This window comes from Eptatretus burgeri, chromosome 12, assembly GCF_056783735.1.
Source record: "Eptatretus burgeri isolate ZD-2024b chromosome 12, Ebu_testis_v1, whole genome shotgun sequence".
NCBI classification, from domain to species: Eukaryota; Metazoa; Chordata; class Myxini; order Myxiniformes; family Myxinidae; genus Eptatretus; species Eptatretus burgeri.
Window position 1 is genome coordinate 48,881,690 of NC_140972.1, and position 10,361 is coordinate 48,892,050.

The following is a 10,361-nucleotide window of genomic DNA, read 5'->3' on the forward strand; positions in this document are numbered from 1 at the left end:
TCAGTTTGCTACATTGAACTTAATGATTGTTATTGAAATTGCTGCTCGGCTATTCTTGCAACATGGATTACAGCGAGACCTTGTTCGAGACCTTGTTCGTACCCCTCCCCACTATCTCCATCGCCCCCATCTATTATTCATAAATGGAGTCACTTACTAGTGGTGCATTTCCACAAACGCTTTCAAAGCAAGATTGACTCCAAGCGTCGATAGTTCCACGAATTATGTGGAATATCTGATGATTTCTAAATCACCTTGCATCAGCTGTTTGTAATGCAACATAGCAAACGCAAAACCCAGTTCATAGCTAACACTAAATCCAGTTTATAGATAACACTAAACCCAGTTTATAGCTAACCCTAAATCCAGTTTATAGATAACACTAAACCCAGTTTATAGCTAACCCTAAACCCAGTTTATAGAAAACACTAAACCCAGTCTATAGATAACACGAAACCCAGTTTATAGATAACACTAAATGCAGTTTATAGATAGCATGAAAAACAGTTTATAGCTAACCCTAAACCCAGTTTATAGATAACACTAAACCCAGTTTAGAGATAACACTAAACCCCAGTTTATGGATCACACTAAATGCAGTTTATAGCTAACCCCAAACCCAGTTTATAGATAACACTAAACGCAGTTTATAGCTAACCCCAAATCCAGTTTATAGCTAATACTAAACCCAGTTTATAAACAAGTGGTGCCAGGCACAACAAATCCTGCCCATTTAAGGCATAAAGTTATTTTGTGGATCAAATTTAAATTTGATACATCCTTAACCTGAATGTTGATTATAAGAAATAGAATAAGGAATATTTTAGTCTTAGTTTGAAGTCAATTAAACCATTTTTGACGAAGTTATGACCGTAAAATGATTTTGATCTTTTTGTGACCTTGACCTTTGATCCAATTGGACCCAAAAGTTAAAGGGGTTGTCCAAGCTTCATTGCCCACCTGTGGATTAAATTTGATAGTGTTTGCTAAAGCCGTTTTGCCGTAAAGTTGCTAACAGACAGACAGACAGACAGACAAACAAACAAACAGACAGACAAACAAACCGGATGATTACAATATCCCGCTCCCTCCCTCCGGGGGGGGGGGGATAATAACACTTAATCCATTTTAAAAATCACACTAAACCCAGTTTATACATAACACTAAATCCAGTTTATCGCAAACACTAAATGCAGTTTATAGCAAACCCTAAACCCAGTTTATAGACAACACTAAATGCAGTTCATAGATAACACGAAATGCAGTTTATAGCTAACCCCAAATCCAGTTTAGAGATAATACTAAACCCAGTTTATTGCTAACCCTAAACCCAGTTTATAGACAACACTAAACCCAGTTTATGGACAATACTAAATGCAGTTTATAGAAACACTAAACCCAGTTTATAGACAACACTAAACCCAGTTTAGAGATAACACTAAACCCAGTTTATAGATAACACTAAACCCAGTTTATAGATAACACTAAACCCAGTTTATAGATAACACTAAACCCAGTTTATGGACAACACTAAACCCAGTTTATGGACAACACTAAACCCAGTGTGTAGATAACACTAAACACAGTTTATAACTCACCCCAAATCCAGTTTATAGATAACACTAAACCCCAGTTTATATATCACACTAAACACAGTTTATAGATAACACTAAACCCAGTTTATAGACAACACTAAACCCAGTTTAGAGATAACACTAAACCCAGTTTATAGATAACACTAAACCCAGTTTATAGATAACACTAAACCCAGTTTATAGATAACACTAAACCCAGTTTATGGACAACACTAAACCCAGTTTATGGACAACACTAAACCCAGTGTGTAGATAACACTAAACACAGTTTATAACTCACCCCAAATCCAGTTTATAGATAACACTAAACCCCAGTTTATATATCACACTAAACACAGTTTATAGATAACACTAAATCCAGTTTATGGACAACACTAAACCCAGCTTATAGACAACACTAAACCCAGTTTATAGATAACACTAAACCCAGTTTATAGACAACACTAAAACCCACTTTATAGATCACACAAAACACAGTTTATAGCGAACCCCAAATCCAGTTTATAGATAACATGAAACGCAGTTTAGAGCTAACCCCAAATCCAGTTTATAGCTAATACTAAACCCAGTTTATGGATAACATGAAACGCAGTTTAGAGCTAACCCCAAATCCAGTTTATAGCTAATACTAAACCCAGTTTATAGATAACATGAAACGCAGTTTAGAGCTAACCCCAAATCCAGTTTATAGCTAATACTAAACCCAGTTTATGGATAACACTAAACCCCAGTTTATACATCACACTAAACGCAGTTTATAGCGAACCCCAAATCCAGTTTATAGATAACACTAAACCCCAGTTTATAGATAACACGAAACGCAGTTTATAGCTAACCCCAAATCCAGTTTATAGCGAATACTAAACCGAGTTAATAGCTAACCTCAAATCCAGTTTATAACTAACCCCAAATCCAGTTTAAAGATAACCCCAAATCCAGTTTATAGATAACCCCAAATCCAGTTTAGAGATAATACTAAACCCAGTTTATAGCTAACCCTAAACCCAGTTTATAGACAACACTAAACCCAGTTTATAGACAACACTAAACCCAGTTTATGGACAACACTAAACCCAGTTTATGGACAACACTAAACCCAGTTTATAGAAACACTAAACCCAGTTTATAGACAACACTAAACCCAGTTTAGAGATAACACTAAACCCAGTTTATAGATAACACTAAACCCAGTTTATAGATAACACTAAACCCAGTTTATAGATAACACTAAACCCAGTTTATGGACAACACTAAACCCAGTTTATAGACAACACTAAACCCAGTGTGTAGATAACATGAAACGCAGTTTATAGCTAACCCCAAATCCAGTTTATAGCGAATACTAAACCCAGTTTATAGATAACACTAAACCCCAGTTTATAGATAACCCTAAACCAAGTTTATAGCTAACCGCAAATCCAGTTTATAGATAACCCTAAACCCAGTTTGTAGATAACACTAAACCCAGTTTATGGATAACAGTAAACGCAGTTTATAGAAAACCCAAAACCTAGTTTATCGACAACCCTAAATCCAGTTTATTGCTCACCCTAAACCGAGTTCATAGCTAATCCTAAATCCAGTTTGCAGATAACACTAAACGCAGTTTATAGCTCACCCCAAATCCAGTTTATAGATAACATTAAACCCAGTTTATAGAAAACCCCAAACCCAGTTTAGAGACAACCCTAAATCCAGTTTGCAGATAACACTAAACGCAGTTTATAGCTCACCCCAAATCCAGTTTATAGATAACCCTAAATCCAGTTTCTTGCTCATACTAAACCCAGTTTATAGCTAACCCTTAATCCAGTTTATAGCTGACCCTAAACCTCGTTTGTAGCGAATCCTAAACCCAGTAGAGAATGTTATACTCAACAAACGAGCATGGCGTTGAGCTCATGGTATGCATGCTAGATTGACCTCAAAATGCATTTCATCAGATGGGGTACTGGAAATAGTGAAAGTACCAACATAGTCAACCATTTGTACATCAAGAAATATGACTTTTAATCCATAAATCAGAGCTAATGCTTAAATGTATGTCTTTTAAGGCCTGGAAGCAAATTGTGATGTAAAACATGAATCCAAATATCCACTGAATAATTATACTCCAACACGCTGTTGTCGTGTCGTCGAGGAATGATCAGTTTTATTTGTTGCTAGCCTAAACCCAGTTTTCCCGGTTTGATGTTCCCTTGTGAGCACATAGCTCAACATGGTTGTACTCCAGGTTCAAATCCCGTTCAAGGTGTTGACTTGTCCATTGTCTAGTAATGCTTGTGTCCTGCATGTGCTATATGTCCTAATTCCACCATGAGCCTGTTTGTGACTGTTTAAACCCATTCGTGAAAAAAATAAATATCTGAAAGCGTGTGACAAAAATCCATTCAAATAAAGCAATTTATTTCATCTTGCCCTCATTTAGAATTGCATACACACATTAGAACATGAGCAGAAGTATTTGAGAATTTAAACTTTCACTCAAACTAGCTTAATTCCGTTTCATGAAGACTTAAAAGCATCAACACTTTAAAATTAATAAGCAATTATCTGTGGAGAGAAGGCTGTGCAGGAACCGAAATGTACAGCTGGAATGCTTTCGAGCTTAGACAGGCTGAGAACTGCTTGGCCAAAGCCACAGGGGGTGAGTGGGGGTTGGTGAGGGGGGGGGGTGGGGGGCAAACGTTAGAACATAGTTCGAGGGGGTGGAGGGGGTGCTTTGTAAGGATCTGAACACCCCTTCCCGTGGCACTCTTTCCTCCGACGCCTCCTCCTAACTTTCTGCTATTAAGCTGAACGCATCTCTAGCAAAGACCTATTCTTGATATCCAGTTGTCAAAATCCATGTGACCACATTTCACACTGCCACTTTTGGGTGGTGGTCCATTCGATGGCAATACAATGTGGCAAACTCCTTCCTGTACAGCCTCCCCTCCCTCCCAAGACTTGCACCATGCACGTCACAGAGAGAGACCCATGTATCCATCTATTGGGACCACACTCTGTGTTGGTTGGTTGGTTGGTTGCAGAGCGTTGGTGCTGCCTAAGCAGTTCTCCTTGGCTATTGGGCACAATCCTGGATGGGTCACCACTCCAACACAGGATGCCAGCATGCTGGCACTCATTTTTCCAACCTCAGAAGGATGACGGGCAGAGTCAACCCCACCTGGTATTAATTCAACAGCCAAGTGGGATTTGAACTCAGGATCCTAGGATCTCAAGCCCACCACCCTAACCATTGAGCCAACACCAGGTATACCCATATCGCGGGTTGAGAGGCATAATGTTGCAACTGCATTTTTGGCGAGGTTGAATGGAATGGCTCTCATGTCTAACAAAACACCATTTATCTTTCATTTGCGATTTACAGGAAATGAGAAATTTTCAGTGACAACATTATGACTCTCAACCCGTGAAATGGTGTTTTGTTAGACATGAGAGCCATTTTATTTGGTTTCGCCAAAAATGCAGTAACAACATTGTGCCTCTCAACCCGCGATATATACTCCACGTTATAATATTTAACACGAGTTCCCTTACAAGGAACCTCAACCTCAACAAGAACCTCTTTGTCAGATCAGGCCAGATTACATCTGTGACCTGCTGCAGGTAACATGTAAACCTGTACCAACCTGTTCCATGGTCAGGTTGGCCGCGACTAAACCGTCTCCCCCACCAGGTTTTTTGGTGAGGATGGTGTTTGACAGGTTTTGTTTTTAATCCTGCTGGGTGTCCATATCCAAAGGGCGGAGGAGCTCCTTGTGAGCCAATGGCCATCCATATCTAGTGCCCAACTGTGTCTGCGGACGTCCTCCTGCAGTTGGGTTACTTCTTATTAGGAGGTAGGTGGCAGGATTTGCCCTCCGGCCACCGTAAAACCCTTCATTCCGCAAAACACAAAAACGCAAAGAAACCTGAAAACCCACTCCGTGGGAGTACCTCCTGTGCAGCTTCCCTTCGCAGGGCAGCTCACCGGATGATGGGATTGGGGCAAGGCCTTTGGGACCCCCAATCTTTGATGATAGGAGGGAAACCACGGGGTAACATTCCCAGGTCAGATTGCGGGAGAGTGTGTCGGAGTGGTGCTGAGGTGTCATCCACCAGACGGGAGTCTCCTTGGGTTAACCTGAGGCAGTCCCTTCGGGTGGGTGCCTGGAATGTCCTATCCCTAAGAGAGGATGATCACCTGTCTCTGTTATCATCTGAGCTCAAGCGTTTGGACATCGGTATTGCAGCACTCTCTGAGGTTTGGAGACCAGATTGCGGTGAGATCATGGTGGGTGGTTACACCTACTATTAGTCTGGTCGCTCTGATGGTTACCATTCCCAAGGAGTTGCTGCAGCTGTGTCCAATAAGCTGACTCCAATAAATAAGTGAGGTAACACCGGTCAACGAGCGTATTATGAGACTAAGGATTCGTCACTCTTTCGGTGTCATTTCCCTGGTCTCTGTTTATGCTCCGACTGAGGCGAGTGATCTCACCGTGAAGGATGCATTCTACGCCACGCTGGAGTCTGGTTCATCAAATGCCCCAGACGAGATACACTTATAGTCTTGGGGGATTTCAATGCGTCGACTGGAACTGATGGAGATGGTTATGAGACATGTGTTGATCCCCATGGGTCAGGAACTATGAACCAGAATAGCACTAAGTTCCTTGACTTTGCAAGAAGTCATGGACTTAGGGTGGCCGGTTCGTGGTTTCAGCGCCCACAAGCTCATCACTGGACTTGGTATTCCAACGCTGGTGGTGTGGCAAAGGAGATTGACCATGTCCTCGTTGATGGTCGCTGGAGGATGATCTAGAATAGACAGGGCAAACCCAAGGAAAAACTAACATTTTCTTCCAGTCAAGGTTTTCTCAGTGGATTCATCATCCTGAACCCATACCATTTGATATTAGCTTGGGGCCGACCCAGAATTTTGCCTCAAATTCAAGATGGCAGCCAAAATCCAAAATTGCCACCAAAATTACCTTTAGGAGATTTATACTGCCTCGTAGTGTTTCCTGTCAAGGTTTTTTCAGTGGTTCTGTCATCCTGAACATATATCCTTTGAGATTAGCTTGGGAGCCACCCAGGATTTGTCCTAAAATCCAAGATGGCCACCAAAAATCAAAATGGCTCCCAAAATTAAATTAATTAGGTTTATACTGCCTTATAGTTTTTCCTGTAAAATCTTTCTCAGCAGATCCGGCATACTGGACCTATAGCCTTTAAAATTAGCTTGAGGGCCACCCAGGATTTGACCTCAAATCCAAGATAGCCGCCAAAATTGCCGTCAAATTCATCTTAATTATCTTCAAACTACCTCTTAGGTTTTCCTGTCAAAGTTTTCTCAGTGGTTCCGCCATTCCAAACCGATGTCCTTTGTTATTAGCTTGGAGGGCACCCAGGATTTGGCCTCAAATGCAAGATGGCCACGAAAAACCAAAATGGCCACCAAAATTATCTCAAAATTTAATTAATAAGGGTTCTCTTTTCCTGTAAAATTAACTTTTTGTACCTAATATGAGGTTTATAATGGTACCGGAAATTGATTTTGGGGTCTGGAATACTCAACCGAGCATTATTATCATGTAAATATGACATTCTCACTAAAAAGGGGCCACAAAATGTAAATTGAGATAATATTAATTGCATTTTCTGGTCATCTTGCAGTTCAATTCACCAACAAAATGGGCGATACAAACACATAATTAAGATAGAACTGCAAGTCCAGAGATAATGTTCATTCGCTATTATCCAAGTCACTGTCTGTCTGCGAGTCAGATGAGTAGACTGCTCTAATACTGCCAGAAGTAGCCGACTGCTCTTCAATGCTGTCGCTGTCACTTCCAGTACTCTCGTCCCCACCTGTGCCGTCGTCTCCTTTGTCCTCACTATGGCTGGGTCTCGTTCTTCTCTTCTTCTTTGGGGGCTGGACCGTGTCTCTCGTATCTTCTGTGTCTGCATCATAATTAATGTCACCTGTATGATCGGAAATGATTTGAATGCTTTGTCAAATTGATTTCGATAATATAAGGCTGTGAATTGTATTACTAAATGACAAGCAACAAGTCTGAAACAGCAAATGGAAACCTTGCGTAGCTTTTCTATGAATAAATGTATATTTAACTGGTGTTAACCTTCTTCTGCTGCTCGTCACCGAAAGGCTTGCTGGGAATTGGGGGCAGGTGAACCATATTGGCCGAATACCATCTTCCGTTTCTTCCCAACCTCTGTGTTTGATGGAAGGATACCCAATATCTTGTTTCAGACATTGATACCAGATAAAAGCTTGTAAATCGCTCCTCTTGAGGTGTTCATTGGTGCTCCTCTCATCTGGCAAGATACTTGAACTGGATTTCACTTTCTGCTTGTCATACATTCTGATCCTTGTTCTCACATACTCTTCATGCTCACTTCCAGCATACATGCAGGTTCTAAAGAAGGTCTTAGCATCGGCGATGTCTTCAACTGAAGTGCGCGATGTGCCAAGTTGCGAGAGGAGTTGGAACTTTCCCAGTTTCTTCGTCTTCTTCAGTGGTTTTACTTTACCAACACCAAATGGAAAAGAGGTTGTATCACACCCTGTAATGCTGTGATAGGCAGGAAGTGCTTGACACATTTAGTCACCAATTCGGTCAGTTAGAGCTTTGACGCTAACATACCTCTCACGGTCAATCTTCATCACCCAGTCTTGTAATGGTTTAATGACAGAATAAGCATAGGTCAGGAGAACAAAGACATCTGTATCTGCCGCCCTGACAATTACAGCATCTGTTGACTTGGTTGCATGGAGGATGAGTCTGGTGTCAGGTTCGTGGTGGTTGCAGGAGTCAAGCATCTCGATTTTGAGTTGCGTTATTAACCAGGTATTATCTTCCTCTGTCACAGTTAGTGCAACTTTCAGCTTTGATCTCACAGCATCGGTCTTGTAGTAATCGACTCGAAATCTAATCAGTTCTGTCTTATTTTCTGAGTTTCGCAGAAACGAGTCCCAATCGTTCCCTTTAGGTATGTCCTGTTCAGAGCTTGTGATGTGAGTTCTTCTTCCAGGTGTGCCACGGCAACATTGAGTGAGCACCATCGTTGTGGCTGTACTGTATGAATCAAATATGATTCCCAGTGACTGCAGTTTGGAGTCACTTGCTGGCAAGCAAAATTTCAACAGGGCTGCTGCATATTTTCCCCAAGTTTGCTGAGCAGGAACAGATTTCACAGCAGCCATTCCATATTTTAGCCAATTTCCTTCATGTGGCGGGTTCTCACAGACTGATTCAGACTCTTCTATGAGGTAGTTCCTCGATGCTGCTTTTGAACCTTGTCTCAAATCTCTCTCTGGTGTAGGCAAGGGACATGAATGTGCCTCTTCTGGAGATGTTGCTTTGCCAACCAGTAAGCCGAAGGCCTGTCTGTCTTCTTTCAGGATATGAACAACTTTTGGGTCTTTCTTGACCTTCTCCATCCCGGTTTTGATTGCGAGCTTGGTAATCTTGTTGAAGAAATTGACTCGTTCTTCCCCATTGGCTTTGATTCTCAAGTCAACAAATTCTGTATATTTCTGTTCTCCAGCTTCTGCGGATGACATCAATCCTCTTACAACATCACAATCGATTTCCACACCAGTCTTCATATGACAAGTGGGACCATTCAGGAATGGGTCAAAGTATTTGTCAAGCTGAAGTACTGGATTATGAACCATATTTTCATGGTGTATTCGGGCCGCTATTGTGGTCTCCTTGTGGGCTGAGGAGGTGATGATATTTAGCCTTTCCTTCAGTGTAGCTCTGATCTTAGCCATGATATGACTGGTTTTGACGAATGTGTCTGTTGTGCTCTCACTGGTACTGTATCCACCTTGCATTGGACCACCTATGACCTTCACGTCTCGGTTGATTGTGGTCTCAGTTATCAAATCCCCATGGATTGTAGAGAAGGGCTCACAAGACAATGGGACACCATCCGGAAATTTCTCCCTCCCCCAGGTCCCATAATTATTGCACAGCCCCAAAACCCTGCTTTCCGAGAACGGAACATTCTGGGGGACAAATAAGACGAAATATCAATTTTGAGGTAATTTTGGTGGCCATTTTGGTTTTTCGTGGCCATCTTGCATTTGAGGCCAAATCCTAGGTGCCCTCCAAGCTAATAACAAAGGACATAGGTTTGGAATGGTGGAACCACTGAGAAAACTTTGACAGGAAAACCTAAGAGGTAGTTTGAATATAATTAATATGATTTTGACGGACATTTTGGCGGCTATCTTGGATTTGAGGTCAAATCCTGGGTGCCCCTCAAGCTAATTTTAAAGGCTATAGGTCCACTATGCCAGAACTGCTGAGAAAGATTTGATAGGAAAAACTATAAGGCAGTATAAACCCAATTAATTTAATTTTGGGAGCCATTTTGATTTTTGGTGGCCATCTTGGATTTAGGCCAAATCCTGGGTGGCTCCCAAGCTAATCTCAAAGGATATATGTTCAGGATTACAGAACCACTGAAAAAACCTTGACAGGAAATACTACGAGGCAGTATAAATCTCCTAAAGGTAATTTTGGCGGCAAGTTTGGATTTTGGCTGCCATCTTGAATTTGAGGCAAAATTATGGGTGGCCCCCAAGCTAATATCAAATGGTATGGGTTCAGGATGATGAATCCACTGAGAAAACCTTGACTGGAAAAAATGTTAGTTTGTCCTTGGGTTTGCCCTGTCTAGAACTGTAGGGTCTACCGGAGTGCTCAGTTCTTCAATGCTGACCACCGGCTTGTTGTAGCAACT

At 41.5% G+C, this 10,361-nt stretch overlaps 1 pseudogene; it reads right to left on the reverse strand.

Annotated features, from left to right (window-relative positions):
- Positions 1-7,102: 7,102 nt before the first annotated feature.
- Positions 7,103-9,822, reverse strand: LOC147015574 (uncharacterized; annotated as a pseudogene).
- Positions 9,823-10,361: the final 539 nt, after the last annotated feature.